This window comes from Pan troglodytes, chromosome 7, assembly GCF_028858775.2.
Source record: "Pan troglodytes isolate AG18354 chromosome 7, NHGRI_mPanTro3-v2.0_pri, whole genome shotgun sequence".
NCBI lineage: Eukaryota > Metazoa > Chordata > Mammalia > Primates > Hominidae > Pan > Pan troglodytes.
Window position 1 is genome coordinate 55552914 of NC_072405.2, and position 25720 is coordinate 55578633.

The 25720-nt window shown below is 41.0% G+C and overlaps 1 long non-coding RNA gene across 1 annotated transcript in view; it reads left to right on the plus strand.

The window, feature by feature from the left end:
- The window catches only part of LOC107976300 (uncharacterized), an 81813-nt gene that overhangs the window by 3591 nt on the left and 52502 nt on the right, over positions 1-25720 (plus strand). Inside the window, exon 2 of the long non-coding RNA XR_008536711.2 lies at positions 21791-21875. This is a non-coding gene — a long non-coding RNA (uncharacterized LOC107976300). The remainder of the gene's footprint in view (positions 1-21790; positions 21876-25720) is intronic.

Below are 25720 nucleotides of genomic sequence, written 5' to 3' on the forward strand. Positions count from 1 at the left end.
TCAGGGGTTGCTCCCACAGCTTTCCAGGCTTTGACTCCAGTGTGACAAATCCAGTAGTTGATACCTGTAACCTTTACCACTGAGGGGGCTGAAAGAACAGTGTGGGGCCCTTCCCAGCTTGGGCTCAGGACAAAGAGAGAGAAGGGAGAGCCTTCACCAATTCCAGATCTCCAGAGTTTGGAGCTGGGAGTTAAAGGCCAGCTTGACCAACATGGAGAAACCCCATCTCTACTAAAAATACAAAATTAGCTGGGCATGGTGGCACATGCCCGTAATCCCAGCTACTCGGGAGGCTGAAGAAGAATCGCTTGAACCTGGGAGGCAGAAGTTGCGGTGAGCCGAGATCGCACCATTGCACTCTAGCCTGGGCAACAAGAGTGAAACTACGTCTTAAAAAAAACAAAAACAAAACAGAAAAACAGCTTTATTACCTCAGAGGCCTTTTCTGTATGGGGTGGAAAGGTTTCTATGCAGTTAGTGAAAGTATCTATCCATGCCAGGTGGTGTTGAATGCCCTTCACCTTTGGCATGTGGGTGAAGTCTATCTGCCAGACCTCCCCTGGAAAGCTTCCCATCCTTTGGGTTTGAGGAGAAAGCTGCTGCCTTCACAAGCATTAACAACCTGTTTGACTGTTCTTAATAAATTCTTTCTTGAAAATTTTTGGGCACACTGGTAAGTTTTACTCTTTCCTAAATCAAATGCCTGGTGGATTTAAAAACTTTCCATTGGCTGGAGGCTGGCAAGTGGAGTTTGCCATCCTCTGACTGTAGCTGTCCTGAGGGCTGGAAAGTATATCCTCAAGAAGTGATGCATCCTATTTCTGCAGGGGAGTACTGAGGTTTAATTTCTCTTATGGAGCCTTTCCAAATTAGGGGGGCTTGAAGTATGTTGATGCGCTGAGGCTTCCTTGCCACTGACTTAGCTGCCTGATCAGCAAACCTATTTTCTTTGTCTGCTTTATCGGTTGTCTTTGATGTCCCTTTCAATGCATTCCTGCTATTTCTCATGGAAGGAAAACTTGAGGATAATAACCAGTAATTTTGGGAGATGCATTAGCTGTAAGAAAAAATGGCTTTCTTTCCAAATGACAGCATGAGCATGGAGAACTAAGAAAGCATACTTCAAATTACTGTAAATGCTAGCTACCTTTCAATTGCTTAATTCAAACACTCTTGTAAGAGCTATCAGTGCAGCTAATTGAGTGCTTGTGCCTGGAGAGAGAGACTTTCAATGATGTCACTTAGAGTGACTACTGCATATCATGCTTTATGGATCCCTTGCTCTACAAAGTAGCTCCCATCTTTGAAGAGGGTCCAATCTGGATTTTCTAGGGGAGTTTCCCTGAGATCTTCCCTGGCTGCATAGGTCTGTATTATAACTTGTTCAGAGTCATGTTCAGTTTCCCCAAGGAAAGTGGCTGGGTTTAGATGAGAACAAGTTTTTAACTGGATTGTGGAATCCTCTAACAGCAGAGCCTAATATTTAAGAAGCCAACTGTCTGTTAGCCAAAGGCTCCCCGCTAGAAGACAGTAATCCTGCCACATCATATGGGGTGTAAACAGTTAAGTCATTTCCCAGGTTAATTTGGTGGCTTTTAGGACCAGTAGGACCACCGTGGCAATGGCTTGGAGGCATTTGCAAATAATAGGTCCCCTCAAGTGCAACTAAGGGGTTGAGAAAAATATTAGAGTTTTTCCTGAGATGTCCCACATGGTGGTGCTACAAGAAGAGGGGAGGCCTGGATTAGAGAGAGGAGAGAGAGGCTGACTCCATTGTTTAGAAGGAGGTCTACCTGGCTGGATGCAGCAGCTCACGCCTGTAATCCTAGTACTTTGGGTGGCCAAGGTGGGCGGATCACAAGGTCAGGAGATTGAGACCATCCTGGCTAACACAGTGAAACCCTGTCTCTACTAAAAATACAAAAAAATTAGCTGGACGTGGTGGTGGGCACCTGTAGTCCCACCTACTCTGGCGGCTGAAGGGGGGAGAATGGTGTGAATCCAGGAGGCAGAGCTTGCAGTGAGCCGAGATCGCACCACTCCACTCCAGCCTGGGCGACAGAGCGAGACTGTCAGAAAGAAAAAAAAGGAGGTCTACCTTTCTTCCTCCAATTTCCAGAATCACCTGGGGCTCCTAATGGCAGTTTGAGCCACTACAGCCAGGGGTTTGAGCTCCAGAACCCATCAGTCCTGTTGGACCATGTGTGAGACTGGTTCTGAACCCGGTGACCTCCATCTCCGGGGGCAGTCTGATCTGTAGTGGTCTTTGCCACAGGCTGGCCAGGGTTGAGGTGGCTTTTCCTTGCTGCCTGGGTACTCCTTCTTAAAGTGCCCTGACTTTCCACATCGATAGCCACTAGCAGACGCACCATGGGGATCCTGAACTTTGTAAGCCTGCAAAGCGGCTACTAGAGCCTCTGTCGTTTTCTTGTGCTTCCTCTCTTTCTGCTCGACCTCCTCCTGATCCCTATTATAAAAGACTGAAGTGTTCACCCTCAGGAGGTTTTCCAAGGTGCTATCTGCTCCTATAGCCTCCTTATGCAGCTTCCTTCTAATATCAGGATCTGCCTGTGTAATAAACTTGTCCTTTAGGATGAGCTGTCCTTCTACTGAATCAAGGGATAAGGAGGTGTGTTTTATTAGTGGCTCTCTCAGCCTTTCCATAAAGGCTGTGTGATTCTCATCTGGTTTTTGGTCTATCATGGACAGCTTAAAGTAATTAAGAGATTTGGTCCTAGTTCTTTGTAAGCCCTCTAATATGCACATTAAAAAGAGTTTCTCTTTCCATTCGTTTGTGGAGCTATCGGAGTTCCAATCAGGATTGTCAAGAGGAACTATTTCCCTTCCTGTTGGGAATGGTGTTTCCATTATTTCTTTGTGTTCTGTATTAGTCTGTTGTCACACTGCTGATAAAGACATACCCAAGACTGGGAAGAAAAAGAGGCTTAATTGGACTTACAGTTCCACATTGCTGGAAAGGCCTCAGAATCATGGCAGGAAGAAAAAGGCACTTCTTACATGGTGGCAAAAGAAATGAGGAAGATGCAAAAGAGAAACCCCTGATAAAATCACCAGATCTCGTGAGACTTATTCACTACCACTAGAACAGTATGGGGGAAACCGCTCCCATGATTCAAATTATCTCCCACTGGGTCCCTCCCACAACTTTATGGGAATTATCGGAGTATAATTCAACATGAGATTTGGGTGGAGACACAGAGCCAAACCATATTCTGTCCCTGGTCCCTCCAAATCTCATGTCCTCACATTTCAAAACCAATCACACCTTCCCAACCGTCCCCCAAAGTCTTAACTCATTTAAGCATTACCTCAAAAGTCCACAGTCCAAAGTCTTATCTGAGACATGGCAAGTCCCTTCTGCCTATGAGCCTGTAAAATCAAAAGCAAGCTAGTTACCTCTTGGATACAATGGAAGTACAGGTATTGGGTAAATACAGCCATTCCACATGGGAGAAATTGGCCAAAACAAAGGGGTTACAGGGCCCATGCAAATCTGAAATTTAGCAGGGCAGTAAAATTTTAAAGCCCCCAAATAATCTCCTTTGACTCCAGGTCTCACTCTCAGGTCACGCTGATGCAAGAGATGGGTTCCCATGGTCTTGGGCAGCTCTGCCCCTGTGGCTTTGCAGAGTACAGCCTCCCTCCCAGCTGCTTCCATGGGCTGGCATTTAGTGTCTGTGACTTTTCCAGGCGAACAGTGCAAGCTGTCAGTGGATTTACCATTCTGGGGTCTGGAAGACTGTGGCCTTCTTCTCACAGCTCCACTAAGTGGTGCCACAGTAGGGACTCTATATATGGGGTCTCTGACCCCACATTTTCCTTCTGTTATTGACCTAGCAGAGGTTCTCCATAAGCACCCTGCCCCTGCAGCAAACTTCTGCCTGAGCATCCGGTTGTTTCCATACATCTTCTGAAATCTAGGTGGAGGTTCCCAATCCCCAATTCTTGACTTCTGAGTACTCACAGGCTCCACACCATGTGGAAGCTGCCAAGGCTTGGGGCTTGCACCCTCTGAAGCCATGGACCAAGCTCTATGTTGGCCCCTTTCAGCCACAGCTGGAGTGGCTGGGATGCAGGACACCAACTCCCTAGGCTGCACACAGCACGAGGACCCTGGGCCCAGCCCACAAAACCATTTTCTCCTAGGCCTCCTGGCCTGTGATGGGAGGGACTGCTATGAAGACCTCTGACTTGCCCTGGAGACATTTTCCCCATTATCTTGAAGATTAACATTCAGCTTATTAGTTACGCAAATTTCTGCAGCTGGCTTGAATTTCTCCTGAGAAAATGGGTTTTTCTTTTCTATCACATTGTCAGGCTGCAAATTTTCCAAACTTTCATGCTCTGCTTTCCTTATAAAACTGAATCCCTTTAACAGCACCCACATCACCTCTTGAATGCTTTGCTGCTTAGAAATTTCTTCTGCCAGATAACCTATATCATCTCTCTCAAGTTCAAGGTTCCACAAATCTCTAGGGCAGGGGAGAAATGCCACCAGTCTCTTTGCTAAAATATAAGGAGAGTCACCTTTGCTCCAGTTCCCAAGTTCCTCATCTCCATCTGAGACCACCTCAGGCTGGACCTTATGGTCTATATTGCTACCAGGCTTTTGGTCAAAGCCATTCAGCAAGTCTCTAGAAAAGTTTCAAACTTTCCCATGTTTTCTGTCTTCTTCTGAGCCCTGCAAACTGTTACCCAATTCCAAAGTCACCTCCACATTTTCAGGTATCTTTTCAGCAACACCCACTCTACTGGTACCAATTTATTGTATTAGTCCATTTTCATGCTGCTGATAAATACATACCCAAGACTGAGAAGCAAAAGAGGTTTAATTGAACTTTACAGTTCCACATGGCTGGGCAGGCCTCAGAATCATGGCAGGAGGTGAAAGGCAATTCTTATATAGCGGCGGCAAGAAAAAATGAGAAAGATGCTAAAGCAGAAACCCCTGATAAAACCACCAGATCTCATGAGACTTATTCACTATCATGAGAATATGGGGGAAATCACCCCCATGATTCAAATTATGTTACACGACATCCCTCCCACAACACATAAAAATTATGGGAGTACAATTCAAGATGAGATTTGGGTGGAGACAGAGCCAAAACATATCACCTTCCCTATCTTCTTTTTTTTCTTTTTGACCTACTATAGGAGATATACTGCTCATCTCCAAAATTTTCTACTGCCTACAAAGCTGCCAGTTTTTCAGCAGCAGTGAGGGTTTGGCTTAGGAGCAGCATAACCTCCCTCCATGTGAGGTTAAACATCTGAGTTAAATTTTGGAAAGCTTCCTATCAGAGTTGTCAGAAAATTGGCCTAAGTCTCCCTTTATTTGCCTAAGGTCCTGTAATGAGAAGGGAACTTAAAGGGGTCCCAAATAAGGGGGATCCTCAGATGGTTTCTCTATAATTTACTTCTTTAATACTGGGGAATCATTCTCTATACACCTGCCTGATATGACTGCTGAAAGAGCTGGGTTGATTTTGCAGTGCTTGCAAAAGTCTAGTAAGAATGTCATCCCCTTGTGCAAAGAAAAATGAACTGCTTTTTTCTTCAAAGTTTTGCAGTTAAAGGAGTCCCAATCCCTCAGAATACACTTGAGAGGAGTGCAGGCTGAAAACGGTCTGATATCGATCTAGAAAGAGAAGTGAGAAAAAAAGGATCTTTTCCTTGGGATGGTCCAAGGTGGAGGGGAAGACACTAGGGGCGTTCCCCCTACTGTTTTCTCTCCTTGGTTCCTGGGGTCCTGGCACCTTGTTAAACATGCCACCCAGGGTTGCCAGCATGACCCCCAAGCCATGGAACCAGAGGAAGTAAGTGATGAGTTTAGTCATGTGTGCCCATGCAGCCCTAGTTCTGTTTGTGATTCCCCTTTCACTTCCTAGATTTGTATGATCTGCATGGCTCCCTGAAAGACAGATCTCAGGAAAGACTATGTAATAGTTGCATTTGGCCAAGGCCCCTTTAATGGAGGGGGTGTACTAGATTGAACTCTATATCCTGCAATTATGGCCTGTGCTAAAGCATTTACCCTTAGAGAATGGTTCTGGTTAGCTTCTGGACTTACAATCCCCTTACTATTTAAGTACCATTTTAACTACAAGCAGGATAGATGCCTTACAAGAAAATAGTGATTAAATGATGGTTTTCCTGCTGATGGACAGTTTTGAGACTAAAATTTGGTTTCAGAGGACATTTTCCTTCTGATCATTGATGGCACAGTTTTTCCTATTCACAGAAGAGGCATAAAGCCTGGACTCTAATAGAGGGGTGCAAAAAGGGAGGAGAATTGGGAAGCTAGAGTGTCTCAGCAAAGGACCAACAATGTGCCTCATGGAATGAACTTCTATTCCACTAAGTGATGCTGTTGACCTAGAAATACCATGTGCTTGCCAGAGGAAGGGTAGAAACACTCACTTGGGGAGACCTTCTGCTCCTAGAAAATTACAAAAACGGCATTCCCTTGAGCTACACTCCCAGTTACTATAGCATTTTCTGATCTTTCATAACAGGACTATTTCCCTGAACTGTAAAAATTCCCACAGCATTGCACAGAGAGAGAGAGGATAGGAGACATGATGGTCGTGGATAGGAAAGGAGAACATTTGCAATTAAAAAAGCTGGAGATACTGTTGCCAATCCGATTGGGCAGTTGGAGGCTGGGGTCAGTCCAGAAGCCTTTGAATAACACCAGGGTGTAGCCCTGGCCAGAAATCCTCAGTTGCTCCAGGACCTCTTCCAGCCCCAAGAGGATGGCTAGGTCTTCCATGAAGAGAAACTGGTTTGAAACATAGACAAAATGCCCAGCAATCTGAGCGCACTGGGGGATTCGCCATGTTCTCTCCAAAAAGCCTGTCATGAGACTTGAGAACCACAGCTCACCCTAGAGGCATCTAGATGGCCATCAGACACACAATATATGGTCTGATTTGATTTTTAAATGGAGGCCAAGGGCCAGGTGTGGCGGCTCACACATAATTCCAGCACTTTGGGAGGCTGAGATGGGCAGCTCACTTAAGGCCAGGAGTTTGAGGCCAGCCTGACCAATATGGCAAAACCCCATCTCTACTAAAGAATACAAAAATTAGCTGGGTGTGGTGGCACATGCCTGTAATTCTAGCTACATAGGAGGCTGAGCAACGAGAATAACTTGAACCTGGGAAACAGAGGTTGCAGTGAACCAAGATCATGACACTGCACTCCAACCTGAGTGTTATATCGAGATTCTGTCACAAAAATAAATAAATAAATAAATAAAAATAATAAATAAAATGGAGGCGGAGAGCCCTGAAATGAAAGGACAGAGTTGAGGTCCACTCCTACCTATACTCACCCTCTTGATAATCCCAGACAAGCTCCCACAGTGAAGCTGTGTCATTTGTCTGGGGTAGTACCCAAGGTTCACTGCCTCACGCTAAGGAAATCAAGGACACAGACACACACACAAGGAGTGGGTTTAATAGCAGAAGTTTAATAGGAAAAAGAAAGAAGAGCGCTTTCTTATGCAAAGAGGTCCCAAACGGTTTTCGGGTTCACAGTGAGATGTAGTTGGTTTACAGATGAGCTTGAGGAAGTGGTGTCTGATTTACATAGGGCACAGAGGATTGGTTAAACGAGGTGTGCCATTTACATAGTGCACAAAGAGGCTGGCCATCCCACCCTGATCTTGTATTATGCAAATTCAGTCTCTAACAGGCTGGCACCATGTTGCCTGCTTTGTACTGCACATGTGGTGACAAAAAAAAAAAAACAGAAAAAGGGAACTTCCATGTTGACTATACCTGGCTTCCAGGTATCCCTTGCCTATTGGCACAGCTGCCAGCACTTATCTATGCAAGTTGTCTATGCTTGCAGCTTGATTTTTCAGGCTGCTTTTTGTTAGGAAAAAAAAAATGATTTGGGGGCTGCTTTTTATTGAAAGGAAAACCTTACTGAGGACTTTTACCCTATCTGCCTAAATAATATCTTTTTAGTTCCTGTATCAGAATGATGCCAGTATTCCCTGGGCAGCCCCAGCTGGTGTCTAAGTAGATCATGTTTCCCCACCCCGCCCCCAACCAGTCCACTGTAGTCCACTGTCTCTGGGCCTAGTTCAGCACTAGGACTTGCCTAGGCATTGTAGTCCTTATGGTCTAAACTGCCTTTCAAGTTTACTGGGAGACAGAGTGTTGTAGTCCTCAGTAGTGAGGTTTGTGAGAACACAAGTTCTGACCACTGAGATCAGCAATTCCCCTCCGGCTAGGGCTGGTTTAAATGCTCCCTCTGTCGGCAGGCATCAGCTGAGTTTGGTCTGGTTTTCCTTTCTACTCTAACAGAAAAGCACTGAGTTCAATGCCTAACAATTACTGTGTTCTCCCTCCCCTAGTGCCCAGAGATAATCTCCATACCATGATGCTGCTGCTGGGGGCAGGAGAAGAGTGACGTCAATAACTCAGGACTGTTTTTTATCTGTCTCTTCAGTGCCTCTTTCAGTGATATAAAGTTAAAACCAGGTACTATGAGTGCTCACCTGATTTTTGGTTATGGCATTTTTTCATGTAGTTTTAAAATTGGTGTCCTTGCAGAAGGACAGTCAGTGGAGCATTTCATTTTACCATCTTGCTCTGCCTCCTCTTGTGGACTTTTCTTATTCATATAGTTTCCTTATTTATCTATTCTCCAGTAGTATACTGAGCTTATCTATCTGTTCTCTAGTAGCTTACTGAGCTTATCTATCTCTTCTCTAGTAGTTCACTGAACTTCTTTAAGATGATTGTTTTCAGTTCTATTTCAAGTAATTTATAGATGTCTGTTTATTTAGGGTCAGTTTTTGGAGCTCTGTTAGTTTTCTTTTGTAGTTTGTAATCTTTGTATTCTTACATTGGTGGTTCATTTGAAGGAGGAGCCACCTCTTCTAGTCTTTACAAGCTGGCTTTTCCAGGGGAAAACCCTTCACTAGTCAGCCTCTCCTGAGATGCTGGCAAGCCAGATGGTTGCATCTGTGAATGGATAGGCCTTCTGTCAGTGTCTCCAGAGTCTGTGGTCAGAAGAAGCTTGCTGCTTCTGCTTTGCAGTACTGTGGGCCCAGCTGGCTTGGCTCCTGAACAGGTGAGGCCAGAGAGAGGGGCTTCAGTCAGGCCAGGCCAATGACTGTGGCTGTGGACTACTGCCAAGATCCATGCACCCTAGCCACTGAAAGATGCCACCATCTTTCTTTGTTCCTAGCTGTCCCCAGGTGGCCTAGCCATGCTTGTTTCCTCAGTGTTCTGTTTGAGGTGAGACAGAAGTGGGCCTCTTGGGAAGGGCCCCAAATGCTGGGGAAGCTGAACACCCACCTTGGTCTCTCTTTAACCCACTGGAGAAATCAGAGTGAGGACATCTTTCTTGGCACTAGAGATATGAATAAAATGGAAATTTTTAAATTGTGCTTTTTAATGTAGTTTTCCTGGGCTTTTGTGCACTACTGGGGTGCTCAACCCCTGGGTTCTGGAACTCCTACAAAAGTGCTCTCATTCGTAGATATTGTTAAATTGGTGTTTCAGTGAGAAAACCAGGGTAAGAACCTTCTATTCTGCCATCTTGCTGACATTGCCACTGTCTGGCTGACTTCTTATAGACTCCTTCTGCGGCTCAGTCCACATAGCCTCCTTTTGATGAGGTTTCTTTGCCCTGTGGAGAGGAACCTGTCCAGATCACTCAAGCCTAGGTCTTCTCTGAAATATCTACTTGATCCATGTGATCCCCTCATTACCTTCCACATAATGTAAATTCTGTGCCCCTTACTCCTTGCCTTGCTAGTGGATAAGTCCCACCAAAGCCCTGTTGTCAGAATTCTTAAGGTAATAATCATGCAATTATCTCCTCTGGTTAACATATGGCATATTCCTTCAAGAATCTTCTCTTTCTCAGCTCTAGCAGTATGGGGCTGACTCACCAAGTTTCTACATCTTGGCCAGCATTCAGGTAGGGAGTGAGGTAACAGGCTTTTCACTTGAAGATCTTCATAGTCTCTATGACTGCTTTATTTTGCAGGGAGGAGAAGGTAGCTTACCCTCATTTGTATTCTGGGTAAGGGTGAGAAGGCACCAAGAGGTGAAGAGAGGAAAAGCCACAGCATTCACTAAACTTTGCATTCCCTTCAAATAATACTTCAATAAATATCTAACCTTATTCTTTTAGACTGTTGTAGATGACCGTCACTAAACCTCATGGATAAAACAAGGCTTCTCTCATTCATTGTCCTCAGTTTTCTAGTTTCATTTGAATTTCTGTGAAAACAGGGTAAGCCTCACTCCTATTTTGTTTTACATATCTTTGAATTATTGGAAAATAAATACAAGATTTTTAATTCATTATACACAAAGTAAGAACTTCTTAGAATATATCCACTATTATAGAGTAAAGAACACTGGACAAGTAAGAACACTGAAATTTGCATACCACCTCCATATCTTTCTAATTGTGCATCAAGGTGAGAGTGTCTTTACCTCAATAAACTTCTAGTTACCAATCTATAAAATGAAAACACACAAAACACACACCTGGAATATTGAGAACAGAATAAAATAGAATATCTAGAACAATTATCTACAGTCTTGGGTGACTGCATAAAACTGAATGTTATAAATTATAACGTTTTATAAGAAAGACATTACTAAATTATCAGCTCCTCAAGTTCAGGGACCATGTCCTGTTTGTATTTCTATAAAAGCACTCAAATATTTATTGGATGCATAAAGCTTTGAATAAACCTAAAATGAAAGTAGTAAAATGGAAAAATGAAGACAACAGGGGTATTTGTGATAGGCAGAATAATGGTCCCCCAAAGAGGTCCACATGCTTACTCCTGGAACCTGTGAATATATTATATTACATGGCTTAGGGCAATTAAGGTTGCAGACAGAATTAAAATTTCTAATCAGCTCACCTTAAAACGGAAAGAGAATCCTAGATTATCAAGATGAGTCCAATGCAATCACCAACCTCTTCAAGGTGGAAGAGGAAGACAGAAGATGGAGAAACAGAGATGGCAGCATGAGGAAGACTACTTAATGTTGCCTCTTTTGAAGACTGAAGAGTGAGGCCAAGAGCCAAGGAATGCAGGTGGCCTCTAGGGGTTCAAAAAGGAAGAGAAACAGATTCTCCCGAGTGTCCAGAAGAAATGCCATCCTGCCGAAACCTTGATTTTAGCCAAGTGAGACCCATTTCAGACTTCTAAATTTCAGAAAAGGAAGGTAATAAATTGGAGTTGTTTTAATCCACCAATTAAACTAAAATAGTGTATAACACTAACAGTACATAAAGGTTGGTCTGCAAGAGAACAGTGAAAAAAAAATATGTCAGGTACAAGCCCAAGCTAACACGAGCTCGACAAACATAAAAGGAGGGAGGAGGAGCCAAGATGGCCGAATAGGAACAGCTCTGGTCTACAGCTCCCAGTGTGAGTGACGCAGAAGACGGGTGATTTCTGCATTTCCATCTGAGGTACCAGGTTCATCTCACTAGGGAGTGCCAGACAGTGGGCACAGGTCAGTGGGTGCATGCACCATTCACGAGCCGAAGCAGGGCGAGGCATTGCCTCACTCTGGAAGCGCAAGTGGTCAGGGAGTTCCCTTTCCTAGTCAAAGAAAGTGGTGACAGACAGCACCTGGAAAATCGGGTCACTCCCACCCGAATACTGTGCTTTTCCAACGGGCTTAAAAGACGGCGCACCAGGAGACTATATCCCGCACCTGGCTCGCAGGGTCCACTGCCCACGGAGTCTCGCTGATTGCTAGCACAGCAGTCTGAGATCAAACTGCAAGGTGGCAGCGAGGCTGGGGGAGGGGCGCCCGCCATTGCCCAGGCTTGCTTAGGTAAACAAAGCAGCCAGGAAGCTCCAACTGGGTGGAGCCCACCACAGCTCAAGGAGGCCTGCCTGCCTCTGTAGGCTCCACCTCTGGGAGCAGGGCACAGACAAACAAAAAGACAGCAGTAACCTCTGCAGACTTAAATGTCCCTGTCTGACAGCTTTGAAGAGAGCAGTGGTTCTCCCAGCATGCAGCTGCAGATCTCAGAACAGGCAGATTGCTTCCTCAAGTGGGTCCCTGACCCCTGACCCCCGAGCAGCCTAACTGGGAGGCACCCCCCAGCAGGGGCAGACTGACACCTCACACGGCCTGGTACTCCAACAGACCTGCAGCTGAGGGTCCTGTCTGTTAGAAGGAAAACTAACAAACAGAAAGGACATCCACCCAAAAACCCATCTGTACATCACCATCATCAAAGACCAAAAGTAGATAAAACCACAAAGATGGGGAAAAAACAGAGCAGAAAAACTGGAAACTCTAAAAAGCAGAGTGCCTCTCCTCCTCCAAAGGAACGCAGTTCCTCACCAGCAACGGAACAAAGCTGGATGGAGAATGACTTTGGCAAGCTGAGAGAAGGCTTCAGACGATCAAATTACTCTGAGCTATGGGAGGACATTCAAACCAAAGGCAAAGAAGTTGAAAACTTTGAAAAAAAATTTAGACGAATGTATAACTAGAATAACCAATACAGAGAAGTGCTTAAAGGAGCTGATGGAGCTGAAAACCAAGGCTCGAGAACTATGTGAAGAATGCAGAAGCCTCAGGAGCCGATGCGATCAACTGGAAGAAAGGGTATCAGCGATGGAAGATGAAATTAATGAAATGAAGCGAGAAGGGAAGTTTAGAGAAAAAAGAATAAAAAGAAACGAGCAAAGCCTCCAAGAAATATGGGACTATGTGAAAAGACCAAATCTACGTCTCATTGGTGTACCTGAAAGTGACGGGGAGAATGGAACCAAGTTGGAAAACACTCTGCAGGATATTATCCAGGAGAACTTCCCCAATCTAGCAAGGCAGGCCAACATTCAGATTCAGGAAATACAGAGAACGCCACACAGATACTCCTCGAGAAGAGCAACTCCAAGACATATAATTGTCAGATTCACCAAAGTTGAAATGAAGGGAAAAATGTTAAGTGCAGCCACAGAGAAAGGTTGGGTTACCCACAAAGGGAAGCCCATCAGACTAACAGCAGATCTCTCGGCAGAAACTCTACAAGCCAGAAGAGAGTGGGGGCCAATATTCAACATTCTTAAAGAAAAGAATTTTCAACCCAGAATTTCATATCCAGCCAAAATAAGCTTCATAAGTGAAGGAGAAATAAAATACTTTACAGACAAGGAAATGCTGAGAGATTTTGTCACCACCAGTCCTGCCCTAAAAGACCTCCTGAAGGAAGCGCTAAACATGGAAAGGAACAACCAGTACCAGCCGCTGCAAAATCATGCCAAAATGTAAAGACCATCGAAACTAGGAAGAAACCGCATCAACTAATGAGCAAAATAACCAGCTAACATCATAATGACAGGATCAAATTCACACATAACAATATTAACTTTAAATGTAAATGGACTAAATGCTCCAATTAAAAGACACAGACTGGCAAATTGGATAAAGAGTCAAGACCCATCAGTGTGCTGTATTCAGCAAACCCATCTCATGTGCAGAGACACACATAGGCTCAAAATAAAACGATGGAGGAAGATCTACCAAGCAAATGGAAAATAAAAAAAGGCAGGGGTTGCAATCCTAGTCTCTGATAAAACAGACTTTAAACCAACAAAGATCAAAAGAGACAAAGAAGGCCATTACTTAATGGTAAAGGGATCAATTCAACAAGAAGAGCTAACTATCCTAAATGTATATGCACCCAATACAGGAGCACCCAGATTCATAAAGCAAGTCCTGAGCGACCTACAAAGAGACTTAGACTCCCACACATTAATAATGGGAGACTTTAACACCCCACTGTCAACATTAGACAGATCAACGAGACAGAAAGTCAACAAGGATACCCAGGAATTGAACTCAGCTCTGCACCAAGATGACCTAATAGACATCTACAGAATTCTCCACCCAAAATCAACAGAATATACATTTTTTTCAGCACCACACCACACCTATTCCAAAATTGACCACATAGTTGGAAGTAAAGCTCTCCTCAGCAAATGTAAAAGAACAGAAATTATAACAAACTATCTCTCAGACCACAGTGCAATCAAACTAGAACTCAGGATTAAGAATCTCACTCAAAACCGCTCAACTACATGGAAACTGAACAACCTGCTCCTGAATGACTACTGGGTACATAACGAAATGAAGGCAGAAATAAAGATGTTCTTTGAAACCAATGAGAACAAAGACACAACATACCAGAATCTCTGGGACACATTCAAAGCAGTGTGTAGAGGGAAATTTATAGCACTAAATGCCCACAAGAGAAAGCAGGAAAGATCCAAAATTGACACCCTAACATCGCAATTAAAAGAACTAGAAAAGCAAGAGCAAACACATTCAAAAGCTAGCAGAAGGCAAGAAATAACTAAAATCAGAGCAGAACTGAAGGAAATAGAGACAAAAAAAAAACCTTCAAAAAATTAACGAATCCAGGAGCTGGTTTTTTGAAAGGATCAACAAAATTGATAGACCACTAGCAAGACTAATAAAGAAAAAAAGAGGGAAGAATCAAATAGACACAACAAAAAATGATAAAGGGGATATCACCACCGATCCCACAGAAATACAAACTACCATCAGAGAACACCACAAACACCTCTACGCAAATAAACTAGAAAATCTAGAAGAAATGGATAAATTCCTCGACACATACACTCTCCCAAGACTAAACCAGGAAGAAGTTGAATCTCCGAATAGACCAAAAACAGGAGCTGAAATTGTGGCAATAATCAATAGCTTACCAATGAAAAAGAGTCCAGGACCAGATGGATTCACAGCCGAATTCTACCAGAGGTACAAGGAGGAACTGGTACCATTCCTTCTGAAACTATTCCTATCAATAGAAAAAGAGGGAATCCTCCCTAACTCATTTTATGAGGCCAGCATCATCCTGATACCAAAGCCAGGCAGAGACACAACCAAAAAAGAGAACTTTAGACCAATATCCTTGATGAACATTGATGCAAAAATCCTCAATAAAATACTGGCAAACCAAATCCAGCAGCACATCAAAAAGCTTTTCCAGCATGATCAAGTGGGCTTCATCCCTGGGATGCAAGGCTGGTTCAATATACGCAAATCAATAAGTGTAATCCAGCATACAAACAGAACCAAAGACAAAAACCACATGATTATCTCAATAGATGCAGAAAAGGCCTTTGACAAAATTCAACAACGCTTCATGCTAAAAACTCTCAGTAAATTAGGTATTGATGGGATGTATCTCAAAATAGTAAGAGCTATCTATGACAAACCCACAGCCAATATCATACTGAATGGGCAAAAACTGGAAGCATTCCCTTTGAAAACTGGCACAAGACAGGGATGCCCTCTCTCACCACTCCTATTCAACACAGTGTTGGAAGTTCTGGCCAGGGCAATTAGGCAGGAGAAGGAAATAAAGGGTATTCAATTAGGAAAAGAGGAAGTCAAATTGTCCCTGTTTGCAGACGACAGGATTGTATACCTAGATAACCCCATTGTGTCAGCCCAAAATCTCCTTAAGCTGATAAGCAACTTCAGCAAAGTCTCAGGATACAAAATCAATTTGCAAAAATCACAAGCATTCCTATACACCAACAACAGACAAACAGAGAGCCAAATCATGAGTTAACTCCCATTCACAATTGCTTCAAAGAGAATAAAATACCTAGGAATCCAACTTACAAGGGATGTGAAGGACCTCTTCAAGGAGAACTACAAACCACTGCTCAATGAAATGAAAGAGGATACAAACAAATGGAAGAACATTCCATGCTCATGGGTAGGAAGAATCAATATCATGAAAATGGCCATAATGCCCAAGGTAATTTATAGATTCAATGCCATCCCCATCAAGCTACCAATGACTTTCTTCACAGAATTGCAAAAAACTACTTGAAAGTTCATATGGAACCAAAAAAGAGCCTGCATTGCCAAGTCAGTCCTGAGCCAAAAGAACAAAGCTGGAGGCATCACACTACCTGACTTCAAACTATACTACAAGGCTACAGTAACCAAAACAGCATGGTACTGGTACCAAAACAGAGATATAGATCAATGGAACAGAACAGAGCTCTCAGAAATAATGCCGCATATCTACAACTATCTGATCTTTGACAAACCTGAGAAAAACAAGCAATGGGGAAAGGATTCCCTATTTAATAAATGGTGCTGGGAAAACTGGCTAGCCATATGTAGAAAGCTGAAACTGGATCCCTTCCTTACACCTTATACAAAAATTAATTCAAGATGCATTAAAGACTTAAATGTTAGACCTAAAACCATAAAAACCCTAGAAGAAAACCTAGGCATTACCATTCAGGACATAGGCATGGGCAAGGACTTCATGTCTAAAACACCAAAAGCAATGGCAACAAAAGACAAAATTGACAAATGGGATCTAATTAAACTAAAGAGCTTCTGCACAGCAAAAGAAACTACCATCAGAGTGAACAGGCAACCTACAAAATGGGAGAAAATTTTCACAACCTACTCATCTGACAAAGGGCTAATATGCAGAATCTACAATGAACTCCAATAAATTTACAAGAAAAAAGCAAACAACCCCATCAAAAGGTGGGCAAAGGACATAACAGACACTTCTCAAAAGAAGACATTTATGCAGCCAAAAACCACATGAAAAAATGCTCACCATCACTGGCCATCAGAGAAATGCAAATCAAAACCACAGTGAGATACCATTTCACACCAGTTAGAATGGCAATCATTAAAAAGTCAGGAAACAACAGGTGCTGGAGAGGATGTGGAGAAATAGGAACACTTTTACACTGTTGGTGGGACTGTAATCTAGTTCAACCATTGTGGAATTCAGTGTGGCGATTCCTCAGGGATCTAGAACTAGACATACCATTTGACCCAGCCATCCCATTACTGGGTATGTACCCAAAGGACTATAAATCATGCTGCTATAAAGACACATGCACACGTATGTTTATTGCGGCATTATTCACAATAGCAAAGACTTGGAACCAACCCAAATGTCTAACAATGATAGACTGGATTAAGAAAATGTGGCACATATACACCATGGAATACTATGCAGCCATAAAAAATGATGAGTTCATGTCCTTTGTAGGGACATGGATGAAATTGGAAACCATCATTCTAAGTAAACTATCGCAAGGACAAAAAACCAAACACCACATATTCTCACTCATAGGTGGGAATTGAACTATGAGAACACTTGGACTAAGGAAGGGGAACATCACACTCTGGGGACTGTTGTGGGGTCGGGGGAGGGGGGAGGGATAGCATTGGGAGATATACCTAATACTAGAGGACGAGTTAGTGGGTGCAGCGCACCAGCATGGCACATGTATACATATGTAACTAACCTGCACATTGTGCACGTGTACCCTAAAACTTAAAGTATAATAAAAAAAAAATTAACCAACATTAGATGTGAAGAGATCTTAAATATCACCTAGCCCTGCTACCTCATTACATAGGCAACAAAACTTGGGCCCAAGGGAAAAAATATGTCGTAATTTCTAACCAATAGGCTAATTGCAGAAATGTGCTCAATGCCAAAGGACCAATGGCCTAACAGAGTTATTATCTATCATAATAAATCTAATGAAAATATGTAATCATATTATATTATATATTGATCACAACAAGTAATAGTACTGATGAACAACACTCTAATAAAAATGGCAGTCAAATTAGGAAGCCCTTGGTTATGTGTGAGAAGGGAAAATCCTTGATAGAATGATTAGTAATTATGATTATAGAAAACATTTCTAATATGGTAACAAATTAATTAAAAATTAATGTGTTTATTTTAACAAATTATAAAATGACTTTTACGATTCATTTCAGAAAATAAGCACCACTAATTTTGGTGATTGACTAAGATGAAGGAGCTTAGGATTGATAATGTCTTCTCAATAAGAAATTACAACTAACCGATAGGGCATTATAATATAGGAGTCAATCAGGAAACTGCAACATTTACCAGAGAAATAAAACCATGAGATGTAATTTATAACAATATTTCAATTTATGCCACAAATAATAATACCAGATTCTGTTTGACAGCTTACAGAAAATGATCTGAAAAGAAATTTATAGTTTTAATACATCTTTAAATATAAATATATTTTCTTATTAATAGTATTCATTAGTGTACTCTGTATGGTATTTAATATGAGATATTATGAAGAATACTATTAATATATTCAACTAATACTTCTTTCCTTCATGAGAAATATTCTTTATCTTGTCTCTATCCCCTATTTATAAAACCAAACTCATCCACATCATCTCCAACCAACTCCTCCTCCAAACTTCCATAATGTTACTGAAGATTTAGCTTTATCTCAGACTATTCAAGTGCAGTCACTTGGAGTCACCTTTTATTTTGCCTTTGTCTGTATTGCGTAAGTATTGAAGAGTCTATCTCCAAATTTTTCTGCTATGTTTATCCTTTTGATTTTTACACTAATTTAGACCCAATTACTTCTAATGTCTTATCCTGTATCCGTTCCTTCTATACTTCCTTCTTTTCTCAGAGTCATATGCTTGAAAAGTCAGAAAGCTCTAGGGGCCACATAATCTCTTTCCAAGTGAGAAAATCCACACAAATCTATGGAGTACCTACTGAACATCAGACATTTACTAGGTTTAGAGATCTATAGTGGGCCATAGGAATTGCTTTACTCAACTCCAGTACATCTCTCTTTATGCAACTCAACCACTCTCCTTTCACTCTTTGTCTCTTTGTACTTTTGCTAATGACTTCTGCTAATGTACTTCACTCTGACTTCTGAGTCATTTGCTCAATACTTTTTCCACATTTCAAGTTTCATTTCCTGATATTATCTCGCTGGCCTGGTAATTATTTTTCCCCCTTGCTCAGAGTTTTGCACCAGCCTTCCTTGCAGACAACTGCTTAGCACATAGACCAGCTGCCCTTGGGTCAAGTGGCTGCTGGTTTCATGCCCTATGAAAAGAGAAGGGGGTTGCAAAGCTTAGAAGATGGTCTCCTATGCTTATCGAATTGCTTTAATAAATATTTTATTAGATCAATTTCCTTCATTGTACAAAGAGTATGTTTAATAAGGTACCCACTTTCATAACAGAAAAATGATAGTATCACTAAATCTAGAGAAGAAGCAAGTTGCAACATGTTAATTTTGGGGTATTTGGGGGTATTTGAGATGAGACACCTGTTAAGTAGTTGGAAACATGGATGTAGATCTTAGGAGACGGGTTTAGTCATTCAAACTAGAGAAACACATTTGAGAGTTATCAGGATGTATGTTGATGGCATCACACATAAAGGAGATTAGTCTACGTGACCATAGAGAATGTCTTGAATGTTGGGTCAAGGATAAAACTCAGGGAACGTCAGAAGAACAACTCAGTAAGAAGATTGAAAGAGTCAGTCAGAGGAGTATGAGAAAATCAAAATTTATGTTTACCATGAGAGTGCAGGAGTTTCCAACCTATATTTCTATCTTCTTTTTCCTGTTCCATATATATAAATATATGTATATATTCCAATGTTTTAGTCAGTTAGACCTCCAACTCTTACCTAATAATTTCTCATGCTTCATACAACCTATTCTTTCCTTGTGCTCACAATTCTCTTCTTCAAATCTCTACCTATCAAAATCAATTTTATCTTTCAAGATACATTCTGTATATTTTTTTAGTTTATTTTACATTTTTAACATACACACATTTATATACTTTTCTCCTCCTTTTACTGGATTTTAGGCTTTTGAGAACCTAGACAGTGTTTTTCTTATTGCATCTCTTCTGATGGTACTTAGTAGGCATATGAGAAATAAAGTTTTTATTCTAGCAGTGTCATTGATTCTGCCTACATCACTATTTGCTTCTCCTGCCATTTTGCTTTCCTCTTACTGGCCTGACTCCCAGCAGGAAAAAAATATATATATTTGAAATGTAAACATATTAGCACTTTTTCCAGAAAGAGATAGTAAAAGAAAAAAATTACAAAAAGAAAAACAGGGTTCTTAGGCTGATGTTTGACAGTAATAGAAGAGGTGGTATTTTGTTTTCTCATATACATTAAATTGCTGTAAGATTTGGCAAGAACAATAAAAACTTTCCATGCTCCTTCTAAAAAAAAATTATCCATAAAAAAGAACACAAGTGTAGGATGAAGAACTGAATACCTGTGATATTACTAATGGAAAGATTCAATGTCTCTTTTGGTTTACACAGCCATGGAAGTAGGTGGTGTCTAGATTTCTTTTGACTTTACATTCTATGCAACATGTAAGAGGGAAGTAATCATGATATAAAGAGAGTAAGGATCTTCACGAGTTGTATTTATTAAGATGGGAATGAAATATTATAATAGTTGGCCTTTGCAATCAACAGGAAAACATGAGTTACTCAATGAAAATATTGGGGCAATCTGCTAATAATTAAATACATTCCAAAATATTTATTACAGGATAAATTTCACAAGATTAAAGATTACATTTTTAAATCAAGCTATAGAAACACAAAAGTAAACACAGATATTTGTATACCCTTGCAATGGAAACTGATTTTCTAAATATTTGTATAACCTTGCAATGAAAACTGATTTTCTAAATACTGATAAAAGGAAAACAGAAACCATGAGTGAAAGACTGATTGACTCTATCACTTTAAACTCACAGAGCCTTGTCATGCCATACTTCAGGACTAATTGATGGCTTGTCAATCTCATCTTTTTCCAAATGAAAGAAAATATGTTTCATGGCAAATTTTCAATAGTCTCCTTGAAGATCATTGAAAGGTCTCCTGGAATAATTGAATCTCAGCTTAGCAAGGCCCAGTGATAGGGGCTGAGGACACAGAGAATGGCTCAGAGGGGAGTAAGCAGCCTATCACACTGAATGATGGTAAGAGCTTAAGAAAATGAGGCAGAGACACTGCAATGGATCAAACCACTCAGAAGTAACCAGTGACTTCAGTGAAAGGTATTGAGAATAGGCAGACGATAAATGGGAGTGGATTAAGCAGTAAGTGGGAGGTGAGGAAATGGTGCTATGAGCTCAAATAATTTTTCAAAAAGTGTGGAGAAAATACAGAAGGGTAACTGGAGTGGTATGTGAGAACCAAAGTAGTTATTTTTGATGAAAGAGTCTTTAACATGTTTAAAATATAAAAGAAGGAGGCAGTCAGAAATAAAAATTACAAAATTGAGAAGGGATTATTAATAATGTAAGGTACTAGAGAAGGAAGAGGAAAATGGGATCCAAAATACTAGTGGAGGGATTCATTATTGAGAAAATGAGAAATCTCAGGTGGAAATGCTAAAAAGGGAGAGCAGATGCACTGGAAGAAAGTAAAGCATGAGTTGTCCATCAGCACCAGTGGGCTTGAGAATGGTGGGAAGTGATAACCGAGTGATCTTGAATGATGGAAGGTTGTAGTCAGTAGGCAGAATGCTAATTTTTGTGACTTTGGAGGTGAAGTTGTGGATAATGGCAAGATGCAAGGTGCAATCCTGAGAGTGACTGCTGAGGTGAAGTGAAGGACACTTTCTGTAAGGAAGTTCAGGACCTGAGGGGCTGGCATCATTAATTTTACCAATATTCGGTTGTTGAAACTTCAAATAATGTGAAGATTATGTGTCTGACTTACAGATGCCTGATCTTCAAGGAATATTTTTCTAATGTCCGTAGTTGTTTTTGTAATCGTCTGTCCTATTTTCTAATTGTATGAGATGGAAATTTAAATTTCTAATATTTCAAACTTCTCAGCTATCTCTCCTCCTTACCCACTAGGAATGGATTACTGTCTATCCTACTTCCCCAAAAGAGAATTAACAGCATAGAAATTATGCCTAAAAGCCAGGTATTTATATACCAGGTGAGTATGAAATACTTTCTTGGTATCTGATGCATATTTACTTAGTAAGATAGGACCCCAGCCTTGCTACCAAAGTAAATGTTAAATATGCTTGAGAATGCTGTCCAAAACTTGGGTAAGAAGTATCAATGTAAGGCTATAATAAACCAAATTTGATTCTCTCAAAAGTAAAAGTGATAGGATTTTCATAACAGGAGAGAAACATATCACTAGTCTATTTCTCAAGACCAAAGAAAAGTATGCTCACTGTGTCAATCAATATAATGGCCTTGATCTTTAAAGAAAGTTCAATTGGAAATGCTAAAATCATGCATATAAGTAAACTTCACAGTACACTGTTGAGCTAGCTCTATAATAAGTTTCAATACTTGGGATCAAGATTTTTTTTACCCAGAACTCCTTTCTTCTTATATTCTTCTCCACATCTTCCCAGGTGCTCGCTATAGAAGACTCAGTATACTTGGCAAGAAGGAAATTAATGAAAGTCAAAAATTAGCTACATCTAGAGATTTCACTATCAGCAAAATTATATGACCACATATTAGTATTATGAGCAAGCATCCTCAGACCCAACTGTGAGCATGAGCACAGTAATTTTAGTCCCAAGATTTCTGTTGAATGCCTCCATTTCAGGCTTTCGAGCAACCAATGTATGCAATAGGTAAACAGAAATCCAGTCATATTTGGAGAGAGAGAAGGGAGGAAGAAGGAGAGAAAGGAGAGGTGGGGTGGGGGGAGAGAGGGAGGGAGGGGGGAGGGGGGAGAGACAGAGAGAGACATACACAGAGAGAGAGAGAGAGAGAGATCTTTCTGAGGTCAAACTGCCCACCCTAAAGCTTAGCCATAGGAGTATAAATGAAATGAAATACAGATGGGAACAACAGGTCAGGCATGCAATTAGCCCAACTGAGACTTAAGTTGAAGATCTGTAGACTGTAGATCTAGTCCTTATCTATAATTATTATGTGGTACACTTTCACGGCACTAAGTAGGGGAGTTCTTACTGCAGCTAGAACATTGGCCTGAGGCAATGCTGCAGTCCAGATACTTTCAAGGAAGATGTAACGAGCAAGGGTTACATTTTAAATATGCCCAAAGACCTTTTCTTTTGACAAGCACACTACATGTGGGCCATGTGATTCTTACGGAGCTGTCAGTCAAGTGGGCATGTAATCCAGACCAATCAATTAAGGTCCTTTACAGGAATATTAGAAAAGACTGATGACTTTTCACCGCATCGACAGATGGTAGCTGGGGGTTGGGGGGAGTGGAATGAAAAAAACAGGGAAAAGAAGAGCAAAGAGTGGAGCAACTATATGTGATTGAAGCCATTCCAACCTGAAATTTTTAAATTTTACAAGTTAATAAATTCCCTTTTCCTTATGCTGGTTTGCTAATACAGAGGAGGAAAGTAGGTGACAAAGAGAGAGTGAGCAGAGGCAACTCTCACGGCTGTGATTAGAAAACAGCATTTATGACAGGAGTCAGCTGGTTCCCAACTCGTTTCCTTCATTCATCATCTGAAGGCCCAAGACGGTCTGCCAAACCAGAATATGTTCACAGAATCAGACCACAGCTGAGAAGTCAGTGGAATTGTCTTCTATATTTTTGTTTCTACCTTGGGCATACTTGAGCCTTGGAGATGGAGGCTGCAGTAAGCAGACATCCCGCAACTGCACTCCAGCCTGCGGGACAGGAGTGAGACCCTCTCTCAAAAACAAAACAAATAAACAAACAAAAAACACCAAAAAATGCAAAACTTTGCAAGCTAAGGAATATATAATAAAGGAATGATGATGACCCTTATACACATTTAGACAGCATGTCTCCTCTTCTAAGCCTTTTGAAAAAATTACAGGTAATATTTGATATTTCTTATCCTCAATCAGACATTATCTAAATTGATCCACACACATTCTCATTAACCCAATCATACTTAGTTTAGAACTACTCATACTTCACTTGAATAGCACTCCACTCTATGAGGCATGGACCATTACATGCCCACATTTTATAGTAATCCCAGTAAATAACATTTCACATATGCAGCCTTCACTTTACGTGGCACAAGCTATTAGTTTTACTCTAATCCAGAGAAAAGAAAACTCAGGCTGGGCTGGTGGCTCAAGCCTGTAATCCCAGCACTTTGGGCGGCCAAGGCAGGCACATCACGAGGTCAGGAGTTGGAGACCAGTCTGGCCAAAATGCTGAAATCCTGTTTCTACTAAAAATACAAAAATTAGCTGGTCGTGGTGGCGGGTGCCTGTAATCCCAGCTACTCGGGAGGCTGAGGCAGGAGAATCGCTTGAAACTGGAAGGAAGAGGTTGCAGTGAGCTGAGATCACGCCATTGCACTCCAACCTGGGTGAAAGAGTAAAATTCCATCTCAAAAAAAAAAAAACAGAAAGCTCATAGATGAACACACACTGTTCTCTGCCAGATTATTTTTGAATGTGTAGTGAACAGCTAATGTTGTTCCCAACTATCTCTATGAAATGAATGGAAGAATTTTTAAAAAGGCTTAACATGAGACAGATAAGGAGATACAATTTGATATCAAAGCGATACTTTCAGCAGTAGCTTTCCCATAGGGGCTATAATATTGCCGTGAACCACCACGTGTAACAATATTTTAAGAGCTATGATTAGGCAGGCTGGTTAGGAATTCTTTGTCAGAATAGGCAAATGTTTACAGGTTCTGAAAAGCAGATTGCTGGTACCATCTACCTTAAGTTTCAAATCTTTGTTACTTCTTTATTCATTTTTTCCAATATCTATTGAGATAGGGGTTGGTGAATTCTTATCCATTCTGCCATTCTGTATCTTTTAAGTGGAACATTTAGGCCATTTACATTCAACATTAGTAATGAGATGTGAAGTACTATTCTATTCATCGTGCTATTTGTTGCCTGAATACCTTGTTTTGTTTTCTCATTGTGTTATTGTTATATAGGTCCTGTGAGATTTATGCTTTAAGGAGATTCTATTTTGGTGTATTTTGAGGATTTGTTTCAAGATTTAGAGCTCCGTTTAGCCGTTCTTGTAGTCACAGCTTGGTAGTGATGAATCCTCTCACATTTGTTTGTCTGAAATAGATGGTATCTTTCCTTCATTTATGAAGCTTAGTTTTGCTGGATACAAACTTCTTGGCTGATAATTGTTTTGTTTAAAGAGGCTAAAGATAAGACCTCAATTCCTTCTAGTGTGTAGGGTTTCTGCTGAGAAATCTGCTGTTACTCTGATAGGTTTTCCTTTATAGGTTACCTCTTGCTTTTGCCTCACAACTCTTAAGATTCTTTCCATCATCTCAACTTTAAATAACCTGATGACAGTGTGCCTAGGTGATTATCTTATTGCGATTAATTTCCTATGTGTTCTTTGAGCTTTTTGTATTTGTATGTCTATATCTCCAGCAAGACTGGGGAAGTTTTCATTAATTATTCCCTCAAATATTCTTTCCAGACTTTTAGATTCTCTTCTTCCCTGGGAACACCAATTATTCTTAGGTTTGGATCCTTAACATAGTCCCAAGCTTCTTGGAGGTTTTGTTCAGTTTTTAAAATTCTTTTTTGTCTTTGATGGATTGGGTTAATTCAAAAACCTTTTCTTTGAGTTCTAAAGTTCTTTCTTCTGCTTGTCTGACTCTACTGCTGAGATTTCCCAGGGCCTTTTGCATTTCTCTAAGTGTGTCCTTGATTTCAAGAAGTTGCGATCATTTTTTATTTGTGCTATTTCACTGAAGATTTTTCCTTTCATATCCTGTATCATGTTTTTAATTTAAGTTAGAGTTCACCTTTCTCTGGTGCTTCCTTTATTAGCTTAATAATCAACCTTTGAATTCTTTT